General features: G+C 33.9%; 1 protein-coding gene across 1 annotated transcript in view; it reads left to right on the top strand.

The window, feature by feature from the left end:
- LOC120245573 (contactin-5-like) overlaps window positions 1-25,306 on the top strand; it is a 780,895-nt gene that overhangs the window by 278,908 nt on the left and 476,681 nt on the right. The window contains exon 3 of the mRNA XM_039252657.1: window positions 11,317-11,454. The gene's annotated coding sequence lies outside the window, so the exon portion shown is untranslated. The remainder of the gene's footprint in view (window positions 1-11,316; window positions 11,455-25,306) is intronic.

Raw genomic sequence — 25,306 nt, 5'->3', positions numbered from 1 at the left:
GATTTGGCACCTTTCTGAGTTATAATTGTAGAATACAGTGAAATATTAAATGGAAAAGTTGGGGTAAAAATATGTCAAGGAAAATGATACTTTATATTTTGTTTTATTTTGTCCCCCCCCCAAGGAACTACATAGATGAAAAAGCCATAGGAAAATAAGTAATATTTAAAAAGTAAAAGTTATGGGGTGATATGAAAATAATAAGGTCGAGGGACTCATAAGATGTCCATATAGGTATATTGATTAGACCCGTAGAGTTTTGGAAGATAAATCCTAGAAATGGGCTACTGATGTTGGTAATTAGACACTGAAGTGTCTGCACTGATTGAATTTCTACTGTAAGCCCGAAATTTGTTCATAATATTTAATTATCAGGCTGCTATAACCTTAGCAAAGCAGTTTTTGTAGAATGGTGCAAATAATACAGAAGTAAATGAATTTGTGTATCTTGTGGAAATGTATGGACATATGTGTATAAATATGAAATGTGAACTTGGGAAAGTAATGTCTAGGATATTTGTCTTTTTAATTGGATGGTAAAGAGAACATATGCCATTTTTCTCTAAAGGGGCCATTCCTATTTTCTGATTATGTGCTCTGGTGACAGATGTCCCCAGAAATGTGTCTACAAGCTTTGCTGCAAGGCCAAGGGCATCCTGTAGACACTGACAAATAGGTTAGTAAATTACCATATCCAAGATTAAAGCTGGTGATAATTGCAAATCAGAAAGTAATTGATGATGCCACACCGTTTGTCAATATTCAAATCCCTAGTCAACAGTATGACTGCCCCCTTGTTGCTAAGTATTGTACCAAAATTAAGTCACAGAGTTTAGAAAAGACATGATATACTAAAATTCTTTATACATTTTTGTACTAAATTCTAGAATTATCCCTCAAAGTCTAGGAAATCACTTCATTGATCAATCATTTGCCTATACCTGGACAATTTTCTATAATTAGAAAGCATATAGTTATCAAACTAGACATTCAAATACTGTACATCTTTCATCTATTTTAAAATTTTAGATGTACTCACCTCCATGAAAAACTATGGTGTGGGGAATTATGGAACAATTTTAATGTAAGCCATTTTCTCCTATGACACATGTGTGTATAAATTACAGAAGGTTTAAGCACAATGTTCTAAGCATCTCAGTCTTCAATTTTGAAATTATACTCTTAAACAGAGTAAAAAAAATCCTTTAATTTCATTGATGTGAAGCAAATCCCCCTGCTTCAATTAAGAGCAATTGGAGGGAACAGTGATAACAGAAGTCCACCTCCAAGCAGTGTGTATAACTAGACAATTAGGGGCTCTGGCGGTTAGCCAGACTGCAAGGCTGTTTTTCATGGCTGTTACTTTACTGACAGCACCTTCATGACATTTGTATCTTGACGCCAGAAGTGCTAACAGCTGAAGTGCCAGTGGTAGAAAGGCAGAAAAGACCTTTTTCAGCTTTTGTTGCTCTCACAGATTGTCAGTACCGTAAGAGAATAAAGTCTGTAAAAACTGACTTCAGCCTGCTATATCTTTTGTGAAGATTTTTGGTGTGGTTTCTGAAAATCAGTTTTGTTCTATGACACTGGACTTAGGGGAGATATGAGTTTTTCAAGACAGAAGACACGTGGTAAATGTGTGACAAATGGCAGTAACAAGGTTGGTCTGGGAGTTCATGGTTTTGAGAAATGAAATATTTCAACAACCAATTCTATGCTTGGTTATTTGCTACAGGCAGCCCTTTTGACCTCAAACTGAGGAAGCCAAAAAAAGACTAAAGACCAAAAATTCAAGTTATTTTGAAGTTGGATGGTATTTGTAACTAATAGTGATGGATGCAACACGATGACTTCTAGTGGCTGCTACTAATGGCAGAGCTTCAGGCTGTCAGGAAGTGATAAAGGTCAGAAGACAAGTGCACATATGTGAGAAAGGAGTTCAAATGATAAAAGATGAGACATGGTTTTAGAAAAGTTTATATTTGGAATTATGCCAGTCTGTCTTGGTGTTTTCAGGGTTATTCTTGGCACATTAGTGCATCACTAACATTTGGACATACTCTTGAGAACCAAGGTCCAAAAGGCATACACTACTATTTACTATTAGGGCGCCACTAGGCATTGATTGCTCTTTCTTCATAAATTAAGTTCCTTTCTTTTCATTTTAGTGTTCCTACCATTTTGGCTTGAGAAATGCAAATAATTATTGAGCAAAATATAATTAACTTTCCACAATTGGAAGAACATTTAGGAGACATTATACAACAATTAAATTACTATAAAACAATTTCCTATAAATGTTTTGATACTGATAGGATATGAGGAGTGTATGAGAATATAGATGAAAAGTTTTGGTAAAATGACTGTACTTTTAATTTCACCATAAAAAAGCTGTCTCGATACTTTTCTGAGTATAGAACTTTGTCTTTATTGACATTCCAAATATTCCACATACCCAATGTAAAATCTTTAAACAGTATAAAAATCCACAAATATAAGATTTAAGAGAAACAAGTAATCTGTTAATAACTTTAAGAAAATAAAGCTAAAGAAAATAGAAAAGGGAGAGAAAAATTCATAATTAAGCACAATTCAGTCACTAGGTCTATTAAATTTGTTTTCTTCAAGTACATTCTCATGTCCAGAGAAGAAAGAGAACTATGTGATTTTGTGTAGAATTCAGTATGCTCACTTTTGATTCCAGGATCTTTTCTAATGTAATGCCCTGGGCATGCTCAAGAAGCTAAAACATCAGAGAATTTTTCCTTTGGCACTTTATTGTGATGCATGTCAAAATGGAAACTTCAACTTGTGTTGAGAGAATATAGATACACTGATTAGATATGATAGAATTGCATTATAATAATTTTAAGAACTTTTGAGAATTAAATACATTCTTTTTTGTTTTGTTTTGCAATTAAATCTCAATTGAGCAATCAGAGAGAAGCCTTAGAAAAAAGAGCTATGCTTCATCCAGAATGTCCACAGGGAAGTCTGCACAATTTTTCCATTTCATTGCTAATGAGTCATTTTCACCTGACTTCTGCTCCCACCCCCCCCCCCCCCCCCCCCCCCCCCCCCCCGCTGAAGAACCAGCTGTCATTTTCTACAGCTGAATGAGTTTGGTACCAGACAGGTGGCAGCAGGGTGGGGAAGAAATTGTGTCAGTGGAATGTAGTTAATCTGGAATTAGGATGATCCACCTGGTATCATTAAAAACTGTATCCTAAATGGTTCACTACAATATAATCAACACTTAAGTTAAAAGTTAAAGGTTTCTGTATCCTTGAAAAGACAAGAATGTCTAACATTAATTGAATATTTGAAAAGTCTTCTTCATAGTACTAGACTAATGAAGTCCATTTAGAAATGACAGAATTTTATATCTTATTTATAGGAAAGGAGATTGGACTGTGCTATTCTAGATTCTGATATTTACTTACTTCTTAACCTTCTATGTGCTATAGGCTGTCTGAAAAAAATATGTCTTGACATCAGTAAAACCAGGTTGAAGCTTACATGGTCTAATATATTTGGAAGTTTGTTTTTATAAACTATGGTATTTAATATGTGTGTAAGTATGTAAAATAGTATTGACATTGGATTTTATTCGATGAACTGTTTTTATTTCTCACAACAACCTGGTACACATGTCTGAGTTCCATAATGCAGCAAACAAGATCCCTAACCACATGACTCAATTCATCTTCATGACTGTGTCTATGACTTTCCACTCCTGATTCAGTTCTTCTGTTTTCTTAAGTATAGAAGTCATGTCCCTCATAAAAGCCTTCCCCAGAATGTTCAGAAATGAGCTGGGTATTCTCTTTGTGATTCCAAAGCACCAGTTTGACCTCAATTATAGTACTTATCATACAGCACTGAAATTGGTTGTTTATCAGTCTTGCTCTCTCACTGGATCTGTGAAGGGCAGGTCTTTATTTTGCTCACATTTAAATTTCCAAGAACTAGCATGGTGAACAGCACATGATTACACACACCCACATACACACACACATTTATATAATTTAAAAATACATATAGCTAAATATATAGACATGTATTATTGAGGTCATACATAAACATAAATAAGAAAAAAACCTACTCATATCCAGTCATTTATCTGATTTGCAGTTTGAACTGTCACTCTAGCTGCAACAAGAAAAACATTGTAATGTGAGCCAACAATGGAATACAAGGAAATCAGTTCAATGGCAAATGCAGAAAATATTCTCATTTAAACAAATGTGGTCATGGAAATGGAGAAGATAGATATGAAATGTACATAGGTATCGAATAAGTGTGATTTGGCAAATAATTGATTTCATAGGTGGGGAAGATGAGATATCAGAGATGGCCTTAAAGTGCTCTCAGAATGGAATCTTTCTCTGAGATTGAGAACTCAAGGACATGTTCTCTTGAGAACTCAAGTCTATTGTTAATTATTGTTGGAAGAGTTGATGCAGTAAGCAGATGTAGTTCCTGGATTCAATTTTAGACCTATGAATTTTATCATAACCTTGAAAAATCCAAGGGAAAAAAGGTTGTAAATTTGGAAGTTGTTTGTATATAGGTGGTATATTGAAGTCAGGAATTGCATAGGAAGAGATTATAGAGTAGGAATTAAGGAAGGCCAGTGTTTTTTTAAATTTGTTTACCTATTTTGAGAGCAGGGGAGAGGCAGAGAGAGAAAGAGAGAGAATCCAAAGCAGGATCAGTGTGTCAGCACAGAGCCCTCTGCTTGATATGGGGCTCAACTCAGGAACTGTGAGATCATGCCCTGAGCCAAAATCAAGAGTGAGATGATTACCTCCTGAGCCACTCTGGTGCCCCAGCCAGGATCAACTTTGGTGAATTTTGCACTTCAGAGCCTGATAAAGGAATCTGATCATGCTAAAGTTCAAGAAAGCACAATAGGGTATTGAGAATGACGATAGATATCAATGGAAAAAGGAATGAATGTGAGGTGTGAAAATGAAGACAATAAGTATAGATATCTCTTTTGAGGAATGTGGTTGTGTTTCATGACAGTGAAATAAGACATAATAGTGGGAAAATAGTGGGGAAGAGGGAGGGAGACAAACCATGAGAGACTCTTGAATACTGAGAACAAACTGATGACTGATGGGGGTGGGGGAGAGGGGAAGGGAGGTGATGGACATGGAAGAGGGCACTTGTGGGGATGAACACTGGGTGTTATATGGAAACCAACTTGACAATAGTATGAAGGGAAAAAATATATAATTCAATCCATGATCTTACTTTGCTTCAAAAATCATTACAAGTGTCCCTTGCTGTTTGAATAGGTAGAGATTCTCGAATCTACATTCAAAACCTTGTGTAGCCAACTGTATTTCTGACTTTCCCACCATGTTTATTCCCATATTAAAGGAAAAAGAAATGGGGGGAAAAAGACCTTTCCAAATATGGTTACATTCTGAAGTCCTGGATATTACAACTTCAACATGAGTTTTTGAGGGGCACAACTGAGCCCATAACACCAATCTTTTAATCTTTCTTTTAGTGGCAAGTGACCCAAGCCACTTGCCATTGTCTACTTTTTTTTTTTTATCTGTTCTTAGTTTAGGTTATTTCTCTTTCAACAGAAACTGGATGACCAGTTTCATTATCTCTTGAAAGAATCCCCCCACCCCTATTCCTTATCCCTCACACCTGACCCAGATATCTTGCAGTCAGCCTATCATTGTATGTGATCTTTTCAGGATACACATATACACTTAAGGGTACCTCATTTCTTAATAGACATATTAATATGCAAAGAAGTTCTTCAGGTGGACAAGTCATTTGAAGAACAGAGTGATACTGGATGTTGTCTTGGAGTTAATATATGTCAGTAACATTAACTATCAATTAAGTTTTAACTATAAGCTTATTTTTCATGTAAATTTATTTATTTGTTTTTATAATCATTGACTCATTGGAGATGAAACATTAAAAGCAGATTTTGTTAAAGGCAGTGACCTGTAAAAAGGTCCTAAAAGATTGAAATAGAGGAATTTGGGAATGTAGAAAAAGAAAATATCAGGTGATTTTTTTACAATTTTAAGCTGGTTGTAAAAGACTGTTTTTTTCCCCGTTGGTGCAAAGCAAAATCTATGTTAACATGAAAGAGAATAGCACACTCATATAAGAAAAATTCATGTTGACCAAAAGTGAATGAAGCAGGGTTGTTAATAATGAGACAACACATCTTCTTTCTGATTAATTCACCTAGCATTTCTAGGTGAAGTTTGATCTACATTTAAAAGAAATGGAGGAAAAGATAGGTTGCCAAAGGTCATAATCTTTTACAAGGTAGAACTTGAGATAAAGCAACTGACATATGTAAAACTGGTTTAGAAAGAACTTTCTCATCTATTATTTCTTGAAACTTTTATTATAATCCTTTGAGTAGGAAGAGAATCTGATATCATTATTTGCATTATTTTTTTAAATTTTTTAATTTATTTCTAGGAGAGAGAGAGAGAGCGTGAACAGGGGTGGGTCAGAGAGAGAGGGAGACACAGACTCTGAAACAGGCTCCAGGCTCTGAGCTGGCAGTCAGCACAGAGCCCGACGCGGGGCCCGAACCCACGAACCGCGAGATCATGACCTAAGCGAAAGTCGGACGCTCAACCGACTAAGCCACCCAGGCGCCCCACATTATTTGCATTTTAAGACGCTAGCTCAGAAATGCTAAATGTCTTTCTCAGGATCTAAGAGTGTGGCAGAAGCCTAAAGAAATATGGCTGACTCCAAATGTAGTAATTTCTTCACTACAGGTATGAGCTTACTGAGAATATAAGTATGAAAGATTTTGTTTCTGAGAAGCAAACTGAAGGACGGAATTTAAAAAACAAGAATCATAACAACACAATTCTTAATTATATTTTCTTGTTTTGCTATCTTAATTTATAAAGTGGGAAAATAATAATTTGTGATATTTATTAAATGCTTGATATATGTCATGCATGTTGGTAGACTTCTGTGCATTATCTCATCTAATTTTATCATTAATTCTATGAAATAGGAAACAAAAATAATGTGCCATGTCTTCAGTAAGACATTATTGTCATTAATGGAAACACATAATTCTAACTACTACATAATTATTCCAAGAGAAAGCCCAAACTGAAAGAAATATGATTCATTACTTAGTTACTTAGGTTAACTATCACTCTGCCAAAGTTTACAAACTTTAGGGAAAAAGTCCAGGTGTTTATCAATTTAATTAACTTTTCAAAGAAAAAATCCTGGTTTCATTGATCTGTTTTAGTGTTTGTTTTTAGTTTCTATATCATATATTTCTCCTCTAATCTTTATTATTTACTTTCTTCTGCTGGTTTTAGGCTTCATTTATTATTCTTTTTCTAGCTTTGTTAGGTGTAACCAGATTGTTATTTGAACTTGTTCTTGGTGTCTGAGGTAGGTCTGTATTACTATATACTTCCCTGTTATGACCACTTTTGCTACATCCCAAAAGTTTTGGAACTTCATATTTTCTTTTTTGTTGTTGTTTCTCTATATTTTTAAATTATTCTCTAATTTCCTGGTTGATCTATTCATCCTTCAGTAGCATGTTCTTTAATGTGCATATATTTGTGGTCTTTCAATTTTTTTGTGTGTGATTGTCTTTAAGTTTCATAAAATTTTGGTTAGAAAAGATGCATGGCATGATCTCAATCTTTCATATTTGTTGAATCCTGATTTGTGACTTAGTATGTGATCTACTCTGGAGAATGTCCCATATGCATTTGAAAAGAATGTGTGTTCAGCTGCTTTAGGACGAAATATCTGAATATTCAGATAAGTGCATCTGGTCCAGTGTGTCATTCAAAGCCATAGTTTCCTTGTTAATTTTCTGCTTAGGTAATCTGTCCATTGATGGAGGTGAGTTGTTATAGTCCCCTACTAGTATTGTATTATTTTCTGTTAGTTTACATTTTTATTGTTTTACAATAAAACAATTACAAATATATTGTTTATATATTTGAGTGCTATCATGCTGGGGCCATCAATATTTATGCTTATTAGATCTTCTTGCTGGATTGTCCCCTTTATTATGATATAGTGCCCTTCTTCATCTCTTGTACAGTTTTTGGTTTAAAATCTAGTTTGTCTGATATAAATATTGCTACTCTGACTTTCTTTTGATGTCTATTTGTATGGTAAATGTTTCTTCATCCCCTCACTTTCCACTACTGGTGTCTTTGGGACTAAAATTTGTCTCTTGTATACAGCATAATGATGGCTCTTGTTTTATTTATCCTTTCTGACACTCTATGTCTTTTAATTGGAGGGTTTAGTCCATTGACATTTAGCGTAATTATTGATAGATATGTATTTAGTTTCATTTTCTTGCTTGTTTTATCTTTTCAGATTTTCTCTATTCCTTTCTAATCTTTGCCATTTTGATCTTTCCTTCCCACTCAATGAATCCTCTCTAGAATTTCTTATAAGATTGTTGTAGTGGTCATGAATGCCTTTATTTTCTGTTTGTTTAGGAAACTATCACTCTTTCTATTCTGAATGATATCTTTGCTGTTTAGAGTTTTATTGGCTTCAGATTTTTCCCATTCAGGATGTTGAAAATATCATGCCACTCCCTTCTTGTTTGCTAAGTGTCTGTGGATAAGTCTGCTACTAACCTTATGGTTCTTCCCTTGTAAGTTAGGGACTTCTTTTTTCTTGCTACGTTTAGGTTTTGTTCTTCATCACTGTATTTTGCAAATTTAATGACAATATGTGTTGGCCTGCTTTTATTCATTTTCATGGGAGATCTCTCTGCCTCCTAGATGTGAATGTCTGTTTTCTCCCCCAGATTAGGGATGTTTTCAGCTATTATTTTTTGAAATAAACATTCCCCCACTTTTCTGTCTTCTTCTGGGACTCTTATGATATGAATGTTAGTACATTTGATAGAGTCATTGAATTCCCTAAGTCTACTCTCAGGATGCATCATTCTCCTTTTACTCTTTTTTTTAGTTTCATTTTTTCCCATAATTCTATCTTCTATATTACATATTTGTTCCTCTGCCTCTTCCATCCTTGTGCTCATTACATCCAGTTGATTTTAAATCTCAGATACTATCTTTTTATTTCAACCTGATTATTTTTTAGCTCTTTTATCTCTGCAGTAGGGGTATTCCTGATGTCTTCCACACTTTTCTCAAGCCCAGAAGGTATCCTTGTGATTGTTGTTTTAAACTCTGCATCAGGCATATTACTTATGTCTGTTTTGATTAAATCCCTGACCATGACCTTTTCCCTTTCTTTCTTTCCTCCCTCCCTCCCTTCCTTCCTTCCTTCCTTCCTTCCTGATTCCTCCTGTTGGCATTTTGTCTAGGTCTCTTGGTTGCCTCCCTGGAGCATCACAGTGCATTTTGAGCCAAGCTTGCTGACTTTTAAAACTCCAAGCATTAGGGGCCTTCTATGGTAGTGACTTGCATTGGTCCATTGGGACAGGGTCTCACTGTGTTGGGACTAATGTGGGTTTGAACCAGAAGGACAATCACACCAGAGTTCAAGGGTATAGGATTTGGAGCAAAGCAGGCTAAACAGCCAGTGTCTGGTTTAGCTTCCCTCAGCACTTTCTCTGCACTATGCTGAGGGGCAAAGGAGTGAAATGATCCCACCAGCTCCTTTGTTCCAGGAGAGGCAATGCCACCTCTCACAGATATACCCCAAGAAGAGGGAACGGTCTCCTCTCCTGTATCTTAGGTGATTCTCAAATCATGCCATATGTCCCAGGGTTGCTTGCCTGCCTTCTTTCTAGGATTAGGGCAGCACCCTCAGGTCTCCATCCCAGCCAAGGCCACAGACCTCTAAAACTCTAGCATTGAGCCCTGCTGGTTGCAAAACCTCACAAAAATCAGCCCCTCTCAATTTCCCAGACAATGGCTTTGGGGAAGTGTTTTTCATGTGTTTTCCTGTGTGCTCCACTCTCTCTTCCCTTTGTGACCAGGGCTCCCTCCCCTCCACAGCACTTGTGATCTATTTCTCCCCCAAAATACTTCCCTACTTTCTCATTCCTCCCCAAAAACATGTCTCTGCACTTGCTACATTCCTTAATGTGGCCTTATATTTCCCTCTAGTTGTGCAGTTTGTTTGATCAGTCATCAGGTCAATCTCTTGAGTATTCAGAATGATTTGATAGTTATATAGCTGTGTTTGAGGGATGAAGCAAACCTAAGGTCCTACTACACCATCATCTCCTATTTCAGCTTTATAGGAGTACAATTTATATATAAAATTATAATATATTTAAAGTGTATATGATGATGATTTGATGTACACATATATTGTGAAAGATTTTCCCCATCTCGTTAATTAACACATCCATCAGCTTACATATTTATCTTTGTTTTTTTTTGGTGAGAATATTTAAACTTTACTCTCTTAGCAAATTTCATTTACAGTTGGGTGTTATCAACTGTAGTCACCATGTTTTAGAGTAGATCCTCAAATTTTTTACCTTAGAGCTAAAAGTGTATACTTTTACCAACCTCTTCTTTTATCTTCCATCTTCCAGCCCCTAGCAATCACTTTTTGATTCTATATCTATGAGTTTAACTCTTCTATTAACTTTGGATTTAGTTTGTCCTTTTTCTAGTTCTTTGAAGTGTAAAGTTAGGTAGTGCATTTAAGATCTTTCTTTTTTCTTTATGTAGGATCTTTTTTCTCTGCACTTCCCTTTTAGATTGCTTTTACCACAGCCCATAAATTTTGATATGTTGTGTTTCTATTTTCATTTACCTTCAAGTATTTTTTTGATTTCTTATTTGATTTCTTCGTTGACTCATTCTTTATTCAGTAGCATGTTGTTTAATCTCCATGTATTTTTTAATTTTCCGGTTTTCTTCTTATAATTGTTTTGACTTTCATACCATCGTGGTCAGAAAAGATACTTGCTTTCAATATTCTTAAAGTGTTGACTCATATTGTGTAACATATTTCTAATCTAAAAATGTTTCATTAATCCATAAGAAAAAAGCATATTCTTCTGTTGGATGGAATATTCTATAAATATGTTAAGACCATCTGCTCTTGTGTGTAGATTAAGTTCAATGCTTCTATGTTGATGTCCTGTCTGTATTATGTGTTAAATGTTTTAAACTATTGAAATCTATGACAATTGGATTAAAGTGATGTTCTTCTGTGTTTATTATAAAATATAAATTACAGAAGAAAATTAAATCTGAAAAAAACAATGACTAAATAAATATCTAGGGCTTAAAGTGTTATAAATATGTGTTGATATGGTTAAACAGTATACGGTCATTCTTATAAAACTAAATAGAGACTGTTTCTTAACAGGTGGCCTTCAAGGATTACTATTTATGTCATTCAAGATCTACTAAGCATCATTTTTGCATGACTACTGCAAAGGGATATCTTTACAGAAACAAGTTCTTTTTTGAAGTTTATAACTTGGACCCTGTTTTCAGAGAGCAGGTACAGTTTGTCTTTTATTAATCTGCCTTTATAATTGAAAGGAATGTTGAATGGAAAAATACATAAAACCTGCATATATCATTTATGAAACTTATTAAACATAGCTTAATATGTTAAACTTAATATTTTATATGCTCAAAATAAGTATTTTATCTCTAAATTGAAAAAAAACTTGATTGTGTCAGTTAAACATTCTACAAATGTTCTAGAAAGAATATTAATATAAAAATAGTAAAATATTGTCTTTATTAAATTTATGGTTTGATATGCACATGGCAAGCACATGAATATTGTGTTAAATTGCCGGAAAAAAATAGTATTCTGATATAGTATCTTATTTCTTCCTCAAACAACCTATAATGTGGTAGTGGATAGATTTTGTTCCTTTTGATGGCTTGGATTTGAAGACTGTTCTCAAGTTTATATAAACAGGAAGTCATGGACAGAATGAGTTTGAGTCATCCCTACCTTAATAAGGAATTTCTGGATGAAAGAGATTTTTATGGTGTTTGCTCAGCAGCTCTATGTCTTTAAATACTATACAACAATCCAAACTATAAATATTAATTGCATCTGTTTGCATCTAACCATCCTTTAAAATTAATACATTAAAATATTTTAGAATACATGATTAGATCGATGTTTAATATTAATGAGTAAGTGGACATCAACAGATCATCTCAAATCTACCAAGTACTGCTTAACTGTAATGTTTATGATGTATCTTTAAATAACCAATCAAATAGGTAAATTCATTTTTATATAGAATAATTTATCTTTGTTTTCTAATTATTTATAAAATATTGAGAATTATTTATAAAATTATTTATAAAATATTGAGAATATCATACCCTATTTTAGGGTATGATATATATCTATTATTTAATTTGTCAGGTTAATTCAAATTAATTGATTTAAAATATTGGAAAGCATTTTACTCAGCCTACTGTATGTTTTCAGTATCTTCAGGCTTGAAAACTAGAGTTAAAGAAAGAAAGTAACTAAATCTGAATCTGGGGATAGTTCTGGAGGACATTGTATGTGTCAATAGTTTGACAGTGTAATTTTACTTTCACAAGTCAGGGCCAAATTCTGGAAGGTAACTGCAGAAAATTTTTTAAACCAAGTGCCTTTCATTCATCCCATTAAATCATATCAGCTTGTCATTTTTATTGAAGGCCTTAATTGAAAACCCTTACAGTACAAGGTATCCTTAAATTATTTTTGTGGAGAAAAGTAACCATAAATTTGACATTTCCCCAAAGAATGGAAAACAAGGGAAGAGAAAAGATAAAGAAGTGGGTAGAAAGTCTCTAACAGTGAGAGTCTCTGGAGTCTTTTCCAACTCACGAAAAAGAATAGTTCCTATAAATTAGTCCACTGCTACATTCTAATATTAGACACAATTTTCAGTCAAATTTTGCCATCATAGTTCTATTTGTTGCAATAAAATGATCTTGGAATAGGTTATATATATACACAAAGAAAATTAAAATAATAATTTGTGTTCTATTTACAAATTATGTATATACATCTCGGAAGGTGTATAAAACATTTTGTCCTTAACTCTTAATTACTAGAACATCTTATCAAATCAAAGTCTATATTAATTTAGCACTTCTGTGATATCTGTGAATACCAAAGATAAATTTTATATAGACACCTTAATTAGATTTTTTAATGTTAGAAACCAGTTAATTATGGTGCTTGTGACAGTTTTAAAGAAAGACAACTGAACACGACATAGCAGCTGTAGGTAAGAGGATTTTGGATCTAATGCTTACTTCCAGATGGATGATTGATATGCAATTTAAATTTATGGTAGACATTTCAGCAGATGGAAATAGAATGGAGTAAAAGTCTTTGCCACCTGTGAACTGGTGCACTCTATCAATTACCAGCTAAATTGTATTAAATTCAAGTAATTCAACAGAACTCTAATTTTTGAGAGGAGACTCTCTTTTAAGCTATTAATAAATCCAGGTTTCAAATTGAGAATATAGAGCTTACTTACATACACAGGGAACCTATGGAAGCAGGTTTGGCATAGCACAGTTCTCTTGTTAAGTCACTCTTGTTATTGCTCTGCCCACCTAATTGAAAAGCATATTGGTAGAATAGGAAACAATTGAAACAAATGAGACAGACTGAGCACTCCAAAAAGACATAACTGAATTAGAATTGATGAATCTGATGAGAGTAGATTCATGGTGTCACTTTAAATAAATCCCCATTTCATTCATGTACTTGCACCTAATCTGTCACTACAACTACTAAAAACATTCAAGGGAGACACTGACAGTTTTATCTTGACAATCAACTAAACTCCTGCCATAATAAGAGGCAACATATATTAAAAGGGGTCCTGAGTTCATCCTCTGAGAATGAAATGTTTCACTCAATAACTTACACAACTCTTACCCAGTAGGCATTGGCTCGGTTCCAAAAGAGTTTCATTCCATTAGAGAAGAGCTTGAATGGCTCTAGGCTTATAGATTTTCAGAAATGGCAGAATTCTCATCTATTGAAAAATATCTATTCCTTTCTATCAGTGTTTGCAGTAATAGAATGCTATAGCTGATAAAATACTTGGATGTTCTCCCAATTTAAAAAATGGGGATTTAATTTTTATCCTGATGGTCTTTTCAATTACATTGAAATTTGAAAGGGGAAATAAAAGAACCTTTTCACATACATTAATTGCTACATATATATTATATATGTTAATAACACTGCTACCTGGTATATTTATTGTCTGGTAATCAAAACTGATAATAACTTAAATAATGGGGAAGATCCATGGAGTTTATTTTGGGTGAATATTTGAAATATCTTTTAAAAGGAATGTCCACCAGAGGCCTTCTGGTGTAGTGTCTCAAATCTATGGGAATGTACAATTTCTAATGGTCAGTAAGGAGGATGGAATGATTCTGTCCAAAATTGTTATTCAGTAATAAAATCTTTATTTTGAGGTGCTTGTTCAAAACATCTGTATTTTGCCATTTGTAATCAATAATATTTTATTTTATATACTATTAAATTCTATATTTGCAGTTTTTGTCTTTTGGAAGGTATTATTTTGCAGTCTTTCATAGGAATACTTGCTACATAAAATATACAAAAATATTTTAACATATGAACCAAGGCAGAATGACTTAAATAAGTAATTTATCACTGGGCATGAAATATTATATAATTTGAAGTTGTATGAATTTCGTAGATAACATTTATTTCTATCTGCTAGTTGTAGAGGTGGGAGGGGTGATTTGAGTTACCACCAAGAGAATATTTTCAGTATCAGTTTATTCATAGAAGACATGGTAAATTAGTATTTCTAAAGTTGGAGTTTCTAAGGAGGGAAAAGAAACTGGGTTTTCTCAAAGTAAGAAGGAAAAAACAGTAATAAATTTTGATGTAAAAATGTGACAGTGCCTAAGTTTTGTAGTGCATACAACTTTGCTACCATGATGCAAGGAATTCATAAATTGTAAACATTCAAATATTTTGATTAGTATGAATGTATGCAAAGTACCTCATACATGATACTTGCCCCGTAGGTTATGTCATACTTTCCTATACTTTTATATGCCAAGGAACACTGAGCATGAAAAACAAACAAACAAATAAAGAAAACAACAACAACAACAACAAAATGATTTTTCTGGAGCATTTTTCAAATACAAGAAGTTTTCTATCCAATCTTGCTTCACATACTAGCAATTGAAACCCTTAGCCTGAACACTCAGTTACCTGAACACTTCAAATCTATCCTACAAAATATATGAGAGGATGCATCACTACCAGTAAATGTCTGAAGTTCTAAAATTCAGTTAGTCTGTGTGTATGAAACCTAGTATACAGGGTGAATCCCTGACAAACATTGATTAATAAGATACAGACTTTTCCCTAAAATCGGTCACATTTGCTGAATGTATTGAGGTCGTTTTGACAAATGGAACAATTATAAGCTTTGGAATAAAGCTGACCCAGGATTGAATCTCTGCTGTAAACTTGCTAGCTATGGAAACTTGGCTTAATAGCCATGGATCTCAAGTTGCCTTCAGCTTTGAAAAGTGGATAATGCCTCATTTTGCAATGGTGCAAGTAGTTGAACTTAAACAATTCAGGTCTGTCTATCATCTATCTATCTATCTATCTATCTATCTATCTATCTATCTACCTTTATGCAGTCTCTCTCTCTCTCTCATGTATTTGGAGTTTGGTATCTGAAAGTGTTTAACATGATTAATATTGTGATAGAATAAGGACTATACTATTTTGCCACTGAGTAGGACAAACTTTATGAAGTCGAACAAGTTGAAAAAAGAAGAAAGAGAGAAAGGAAGAAAGAAAGAGAGAAAGAAAGAAAAAAGGAAGGAAGGAAGGAAGAGAAGGAGTTAGAGAGTGTAGGAAAGAGGTAAAGAGGATAAAGGAAGGAAAGAGGAAAGAAAGAAGAAGGAAGGAAGAGGGGTAGGGAGGAAAAGAGAGAGGAAAGAAATGAAGGGGAAAAAAGAAAGTAAAGAAGAGAGATGGAGGGAGTGAGGAAGAGGGTAAGGGCAGGAAAAAAAAAGTAGTTACAGCTCCTTTTTTGGTATTAACATTTACGTCCTTGGGCTGTTGCATTATACGATTAACATAGAAAAGTGATCCATCTGTCATAAATATTAGAAAATGACATACAAAAGAAAAAAAGCTTCCATATATAATTGAAACAATGCTGGACTTTGTGTTGACACATAACACTATTTCCTCATTCTTGTCCTCTCCAATACATTAAGGGTCTGGGGACCTAATAACTGTATTTCTCAGAAGTCCTGCCACCAAGATTCAGGATTAAATGCCAGTCAGTGGGAAACATGAGATATCAAAGGTATAAGAGAATCAGAAATCTTATCACTGCCCTTCCAACTACAGTGGCCCAGATTTTTTTTTTTTTTTTTTTTAGTATCATGTGTCTCAGTGCTGAAAGCTAGGATCATTGCTGACAATTATTTAGTTTTTGCAGTTTCTAACTCTGAAATCTAGCAGTCAATTGAAGATTTTGCAGTGTTTTTTTTCCTGACACTTGTTCCTTCAGATCTTCTAACAGTTTATAAGCACCTACTATGTACAATCCTTTCTGCTTAAAAAACCATGACTTTAAAAAAAACTTTTTTTGCTGATCTTGAGAGATAAAGAGGATGCCTAAAGATAAACAAACAAAAAATAGACACACAAGTCTAAACACTAAACAAATGAATTACAAGAGAGATATGTTCATAGATTAGAGACTCAACTTCATAAAACATATTATTCCTTACTCAGCTAGTTTTATTTGGTGCAGTTTTACAAATAATTGAGATAGTGTGTTAGTGGGATAGAGTATGATCTGGAGGTAGGCCTCTGGAATAAAATAGCACAGATAATGTTCTGTGTCTTAATAGATGTTTGGTATACCAGTGATGGGATGCGGCAGATCAGTGGAGAAAGATTAAACAATCTCATTGTTTGTTCTAGTGAAATAGGTTAGCCATAAAAACTTTTTAAAAAAAAATGAAATCAGGCCTCTCAGTATGCCATGCAAAATAAATAAACAAATAAATAAATCAAGTTAGATTTAAAACCTAAATTAAGGGGCGCCTGGGTGGCTGAGTCGGTTGGGCAGCTGACTTCGGCTCAGGTCATGATCTCATGGTTCATGGGTTCGAGCCCCCAGTTGGCTCTGTGCTGACAGCTAACTTGGAGCCTGGAGCCTATTTCAGATTCTGTGTCTCCCTTCTCTCTGACCCTCCCCTTCTCATGCTGTCTCTCTCTCTCAGAAATAAATAAAACCTTAAAAAAACACCTAAATTGAAAAAGCAGAGTTTTAAACATTAGGAAGAAATACTGGTATTAATTTCATGACCTTAACATAAAGAAATATATTTTTAAACAAGAAAAACAGTCTGTGAATGAACAAAAGGACAGATGTGGCTTCAATTTTAAAAAAAGAAAGAAACAAAATAAGTTTATGGTGAAATATCTTGGTACCCAAACTTTAATAGCTCTCTTTTGCTGGTACAATAAAAACAGATTTTGATGCTGGTAATTAATACTTTTCGTAGGTCTTCTGTGGAGTAACTTTGCAAATTTACATTTTACCACTGTGGTAGATTGCTACTTTGTCTTTAGCTCTCTTTGTATCTGTATTACTTGGCATTTAATTTTCCAGTTCTTTAAAAACAATTTTTTGTTTATTATTTTTGAGTGAGACAGAGAGAAAAAAAAAATGCTAGTGGGGGAGGGTCAGAGAGAAAGGGAGACACAGAATCTTAAGTAAGCTCCAGGCTCTGAGTTGTCAGCACTGAGCCTGATGCAGGGCTTGAACTCACCACCTCACCAGCTGGGAGATTATGACCTGAGCTGAAGTCAGATGCTTAACAGACTGAACAAACCTGGCTCCCCCAGTTCTTCTTAATAAAGCAATAAAATGTATTTACCTGCCCCTTGACTTTGGGTTTAACCATGTGGCTTGCATTAGTCAATAGAATGTAGCACTAACCCTTAAGATACATTGCATACTTCCATGAACTCTATTTCTCTATTTCTCTTTTCATCACCATGAAAATAAGGAGAAAAAGAGATATGTATAGTATAGCCACCCCAGGTGAACCATCCCAGCTAAGCCTAGCCTTAGTCATCCTACATAACTAAGTGATAATAAATGCTTGTTGTTTTAAAACATTGAATTTCGGGGGTGGTTTATTATGTAACCATGGATAACTGATTCAACTATTATCCACAAACAAAAAATAATGTTTCTCTCATTCCTGCTACTCATTATCTATAAATCTGCATTTCATCATTCTTCCCTAATTTCACTTTTCTTATTATTAATCTTATCTGGTATTCCCTTTATCCTCAGTTTCCCCTCTTTTCATGTTTGAGATCAAGGTCAAATGCAACCACTTCCATAATATATGTCAGTTTCTTTTTGTATAAAATGGAAGAGTCATGCCACATACTGAATGATATCCATATTTGTTCATCTGCTTTTATTTCCCATACAGTACTTTTTAAGGCTACATGCTTTAATCTTATACTAATCTGTACCTTCCATATAGTTTTATACACATGTATTTTTAATATTGGAACAAAAAGTGCATAAGACAGATTTTTATATTACATAGAGAAAATAATCTCATTTACAAATTATGTCTCCAGATTTAAGTTTTGCTCTTACTTTTCTTTGAGGACTATGATTCAGAGAGAGTTCAAATGTAAATAAGGCAAGTTGACAAATATGCCTCTACGGATGTTAAGTAATCTTCAAATAATGATCTTTAGGGCTAATATGTCAAAATAAGGAAGTGGAAAATCCCTACAGCTGATGTATGGTGAGTTAACTAATTAGACTATTAGCAGTAAAGATTACACTGTAAATGATTTTTAACTGACAATATTCTGCCTTAGTAAACTTTCAGAGGCAATAGCTGGGTTTCAAAAAGTGGAACGTTTTTGCATGAATGGTATACTTCACTTAGCACAGCAGCATTTTTTTCCATTGAAAATAAAATTTAATATGTATATATATTTTTCCTTTAGGCTGTAACTTAGAAATTGATATCTCTGTGTGCTTTTTAAGCATTTAGTTCATGTATGAGAAACATAATAAATTGTCCATAATTGAGCACAGTGGCACCGGATCATGTTTTTGGTCAATTCTATTCTATTACGATGATAGGAAATGTTATTTTTAAAAAATTATGCTTTTTCTTTTACACTAAGTTAGACAAGTTGGTATATTTACTCTTCAACCCATGTTTTTCTTTCTTATCTAACTTGTTTCTGATATTTTGAAGATGGGGAAAAAAAGAAACAGAATGTCCTCAGTAAAAAGCTTCTAATCGCACATAATTTAGGTGATGGCTGGAGGGTGCTATAGCTTACACTTAGGATGGGATAAATAGGTTTCCAAAAGAAAAAGCTTAAGATTTGGGATTGCTGAAAGTACTTGTAAATACTCATTATTCCTTTCTTATTTACGGAGTGATGCAAATTGACAAACTTAGCTTGACCACCACCTCATAGGCTTAATCTATGGACAATATATTATGTTAAATATTTCATACTACTATGTGCTTCTCACATAGGTAAGTTATTAAAATGATTAAACATTTCATCATTATATCCTGATCTTTTAATAATATTTTAATATTTAAATCTTTAATATTTAGCTAGCATGTTGGAATAGAAAGTATTAAAGGATATTTAATATTTGTTTGGGATAAAGTAGAAGGTGAAAAATGGCCTTTATGTTTATATGTCACTATAGCAAATCATATTGTTTTAAGATTTCAGTGATGCGTAGCAGTGAAAATAACTGAGATGAGCAGAATAGACTTTTCCACAGACTGAGTTTTCCAGGTCATTTAATCCTTTCTGGTGTCTTCAGAACACTGTGACAGAGTTAATGATAACAGATTGTCACATTACTATCCTCATGATGACCTGTTTGAGTAGAAGATAAAAAATGCTGTGCTCCCAAAGCTATGGGTAAAACTATACTTATCATCAAATCATCAACCTTTGTACATGTGCAGTCTCTCTTTCCCTCGCACACAGACGTCATGTAAATTGTGTATTATGTCATTTTATTAGAAACTATAAACTATCAAGAATGAAATCGAGAATAAAATTTTTAAAAAGCCAGTATATGCCATCCTTGTAAAAGACATGCCCTTTGCTCCTAGAAATTCTCATAGTCTCACTCATATCCATGTAAGCATTTTTAGAAACAATTCTAACAAATACTATTATAATTCCAATACAAAAATTTTATTATAATTTTAACAGATTAAAAATAGAATGTGAGACAATAGCTGAGCCTCTAGAAATAGATATAGGACCATTCCATGAACTGAAAATAGATAGCCTTACAGTGTTAGCCAGAAGAAACTGTAAAAAACACATTCAATAATTATACATGCAAATCAACTTAGAAGTAATTCATAAAGCAGTATATAGTTGAAATAATACTGTAAAGAAAACTTTGGGCTGAACCAAAGTTGTGCTGTCCAATAAAGGTAGGTACTAGCCATATGTGACTATTGAGCACTTGAACTGTGGCTTGTTTAAATTGAAATGTGTTGTAATCATACACAACAACGCAGATATCCAAGATTCAGTATGGAAAAAAATAAAACATTTTGTTAATAATTTCATTTTTATCTAATTTTAAAATAATACTTTAAATATATTATGTTAATAATATATATTATTAATATTACCTGTTTCTTTTTTCTTTAAAAGTACATATGTAGCTTGCATTTGTGGCCTGTTTATTTATGTTGAACAGGCATGGTGAGGGAATTTCAACAGTATCATATAATTACTTGATTAAGGCAAAAGCATAAGTTATCTAAGAATTTAATGTATCCATTACCCACCACCAACCTACTGGATAGCTTTTATAAAAATTTATTAGACATGTTCCATTTTAAGAAAACATAAGGAAAATAATTAAAAGTTGTTGCCTGAACCAGTTTCTTACCTTCTGGGACTCAATTCCATAGCCTACTAGAATTTTTAAAGTCCTTGAAATACTTACCCAGAGCTTTTGTATACTAATTACTTTTTCTTCTAAAGCACTTAGATATGATTACCTTTAAGTGCTTGGGAATTGGAAAGTTTTTAGTGAAAGTCATCTGTGTAAGTTGAAAAAGGTTCAGCATATCCTGAGTGAGGTACCTGTGTAAAATCAGCATCTAACCAAACTAAAGTCCATGGCACAGACCTGAACTATTCTCAATGCCATTTCTGGCTATAGTAGACTTATTCACACCTTTTGAACTTCAACTAGGCCCAAATATTGCTTGTTTCAACTTTGCTTTCTGGTTGTGACTCTTAGAGGCATGCAATGATTACTCACACTATGCGTAAGAAATAAACAGAAAAGGAGACAGAATAGAAGAAAGAGCTTAAAGACATTTAAATAAATAATAGAACTCTAGAATCTTGAAAACTGAAAGTGCCAGGTAAGACAAATCACACCAATACATAATATATTTATTTGCTCAAAGGTAAAAAAAGTGAACGAAAATTTAAGGATCGAACACAACATACTATATTTCACACAAACAAAAAAAATACCAATAATTCAACACAATAAATCATGACCCTAATTGCCAATGTGGAGCTAAAGTTTTGATTGAAAAATTATTCATGTTTTTGCTTATATTATTATACTGAGTCTTGCTAATATCATCTTTAAATTTAAAGATTTATATAAATAGTATTATTTTTTTTTGATAAATACTTAAATGTAGCTCTAATGCACATTGTTTCAGTATTCTTGGTTTGAGTAGGTATTGTGGGCTTTCTAGTGATAAACTTAAGTGTTAGCAAAGCCAATGGATATATAAAAAGCAATAGATAGTTACTGCATTTCTAACAAATACTTCCTTGGAAATTATATTCAATTCCATCAGAACTGTTTCAATGATGACTTTTTGGTCAAATTAGTAAATCCTGTAATAAGAGTGGTAGGTAAAATTCATAATTCACTTTTTTAAGTATTAGAAGGTATCCTACGATTGATTCCCACAACAACTTTCTAATTCAAGATTAGTAATATCCTTAAGGTAAATCAAAGCAGTGAGAGATCAAGGAGTAAATATTTGAGGATGTTTCAAATCTATGTAATCTGGTTCTAGAGTCTCAATTTTTAGCCACAGATCTCTTCTGCCACATAATATAAGATCTTCACTGGATAAGTTCTTCAAGTGTATCTTTCAAAGCACAAAGTCTCTGAAATGGTACCTTTATGGTGCCCATGCTAAAAATTATTTCCAGATTATTTTTTGGACGTCACCTCTGTTTGGGTTTCCCAAGCATATTCTGATAAGAAGACTTTGATGATGATAGTTTACCAGAAAGATGATCCCAGGAAACACAAGAGAGAGTAAGGAAATAAGACATGGAAGGGAGAAAAGTCAAGAAAAGGCACAATTATGAGCAAGTCAACAGACACAAGTGGCTGGAACTCCATCATGGACAACTTCCCACTGAAGTTTAACATAGAACATGCCTCAGAAATGTCATAACCAAGAGATAAGAAACTTAGTTGAATGTGTCTTTCATTGATCTCATTGGCTGAGTATTGATTTGGGGACATTAAATCCTGGGGCCATTTCAGGCTGCCCTGCTTTGGCTGAACGTTTCCATGGTGCTAGAGAAAACTTTGAGGCAGAGAAGTAGTGACGCAATTCAGACCCTGCTGGGGCTGGGGAGTGGGCACGGGGTGGGGAGATGGGGATGTCAGTGAGTACAGGAACTGTCCACTGTGGATGTAGGTGGCTCAAGGGTTTAGGGATTGGGACATTAATAACATCTACTATTACGGTATAATCACAATATGGTCAGATTTTATGAAAACACACTGAATCCTACAATAAGTTTCTTCAGTGAATATGTGAATTTTCCTCACCCTAAGCTTAGTTTTGGGATAAAGGTAACTTTTTCTTTAGATTAATTCTATACTTCTGTAAGGCCACAAGTCTAAACGTCTAAACCAAACTGACTCCATGACAGGCTTTAAGTTTCCCCTCTGAACTAGAAGGCCTGAGTTTCAGCTTTCCCGAAACTATCAGGCAGTTACACATTGCCCAAGGCAGGAGAAACCACCCCTGCAACACCCAATCAGGAAGTCCAGCGACCACCCTCCACATTACTGAGGGAGAGGCCTGGAGATAGAAACTATAGATAGGACCCTGTTACCTAATGTTAAAGTTAACCTGTTAGTCGCAGAAACAAGACCCTAGGCTCGCTCTGTGATTGGTTGAATTTAAAGGTACTCTAAATGTGTAATTGGATCCCGCCAAAAGTAACGAATACTCTAGACAATGTGTATAGTCAAACCCTCTGTCAATGATGTTGAATAATTATGATTGGATCACTGTTCCCATGTCACAACTTCTGTAACTCCCCCATCACAAACCCCATAAAAACCCTACTCTGCCCTTGTTCGTGGCTCTCAGCATTGTTCCACGGTGCTGGTGATGTCTGTGAGCCCGAGCTCGAGCCCGTAATAAAGCCCTTTGCCTTTGCATGCATGACTTGGTCTCCCTGGTGGTCTCTGGTCGGTGAGGATACTGCGATCTGGGTATAACACTTTAATTTATTGCAGGTGTATGTCTGTGCACACTAATAAACTCAACAAATGTATGAAATTATTGTATCTAATACATCAAAACCAGAATGGTTCAGCCAAAATATCAAATTAGCTATTAGGTGGGGTGCCTGGATGGCTCAGTCAGCTAGGTGGCCAACTCAAGTTCAGGTCATGATATCACCATTCATGAGTTCGGGTCCCACGTCGGTCTCTGTGCTGACACCTAGCTCAGAGCCTGGAGCCTGCTTCGGATTCTGTGTCTCCCTTTCTCTCAGACCCTCCCCTGCCCATGCTCCGTGTTTCTCTCTCTCTCAAAAATAAGTAAACATTAATAAAAATTAGCTATTAAGTGTGAAATAGTCAAAATAAATTGTTAAGCACATGTTTCACTTTTTTGTAAGGTGCTCATAATTTGATGAAAAACCTGAGAATAATTGGTGCATTCAGGGTTGTTTGAATGGCATGGCTTCCCATGCCAAGCAGGATAAAAACTATTGTGCAATATCGTAAGCAATATTTATTTTATATCTTATAATTTGTCTTATATTCCCATTGATATTACATATATTATGAAATAAAAGCCATCTTTCTTATATACTTAACAATTGTATTTATGTCTGTGCACCAACCAATTAGGTAGGAATAAGAACTAAACTGTTTATATAAACAATAGAAACAAGAGCAAAAGGCAATTAACATATAAGAGGAAAATATTCTTATGGGTACAGATTTCTAGAAAAATTACAAAGTCTTAAGTTATAACTAAATATTCAAATCATTGTTTTTTGCTACTTTAAAATTTAAGTGAGCTTAGGAAATTACTTTAAGGAGAGTAATTTTAAAGTCATATAAGGATACTTGTAGAGTATTTGTTAACACCTTTTGGAGTTGGAAGGGAAATTATAGTATGCAGTTTTGACAATTTTTCTCTGTAATTTGTTTTGAAAAGGGGCAGTACACTTAATATTTTCCTAATATTTAGCTGAAAGAGAAATGAAGGTAAGCATAATCTTTCAAAAGACTTAAAATCACATATGCATATAGATTTTTAAATTAGTTTGTAAATATTGCAATAAAAATAGTAAGTCACAGTTTTTCAGAAATATCTATTTTTTCTATTGAGTGTTTTCAAAGAATAAAGATGAAGATGTGTGAGAAATATTTTTAAGAATACCTAAAATATAACAAAAAGAATTAATTTAGTGTCCTATATAAAGTCAAATTAAAGAAAATAAGTCAGAGAAAGATAGATATGTCTTCACTCATATGTGGATCTTGAGAAACTTAACTGAAGACCATGGAGGGAGAGGAGGGGAAAATTAGTTACAAACTAAGAGGAAGGGAGACAAAACATAAGAGACTCTTAAATACAGAGAACAAACTGAGAGTTGATGCAGAGTGGAAGAGAGGGGAAAATGCGTGATGGGCATTGAGGAGGGTACTTGCTGGGATGACCACTGGTGTTGTATGTAAGCGATGATCCATGGGAATCTACCCCAAAAACCAAGAGCACACTTTACACCCAGTATGTTAGTCAATTTGATAATAAATTATTAAAAAAAGAAAGCCAACATTAAAACTATACTAAATTTTCTTTATTTACTATTTCAATAATTACTATACTATTAAATTTAGAATAATTATTAAACTATAGTATTCATATTTCGGAATATCATATACCATGTTATATGTGTTAGTTTTAATTAGATCCATGAACTTATT

The sequence above is a fragment of the Hyaena hyaena genome, unplaced genomic scaffold, assembly GCF_003009895.1.
Source record: "Hyaena hyaena isolate Hyena2069 unplaced genomic scaffold, ASM300989v1 scaffold_430, whole genome shotgun sequence".
Classification (NCBI taxonomy): domain Eukaryota; kingdom Metazoa; phylum Chordata; class Mammalia; order Carnivora; family Hyaenidae; genus Hyaena; species Hyaena hyaena.
Note: the sequence above shows the minus strand (reverse complement) of the source record. Positions and strands in the feature narration are given on the sequence as shown.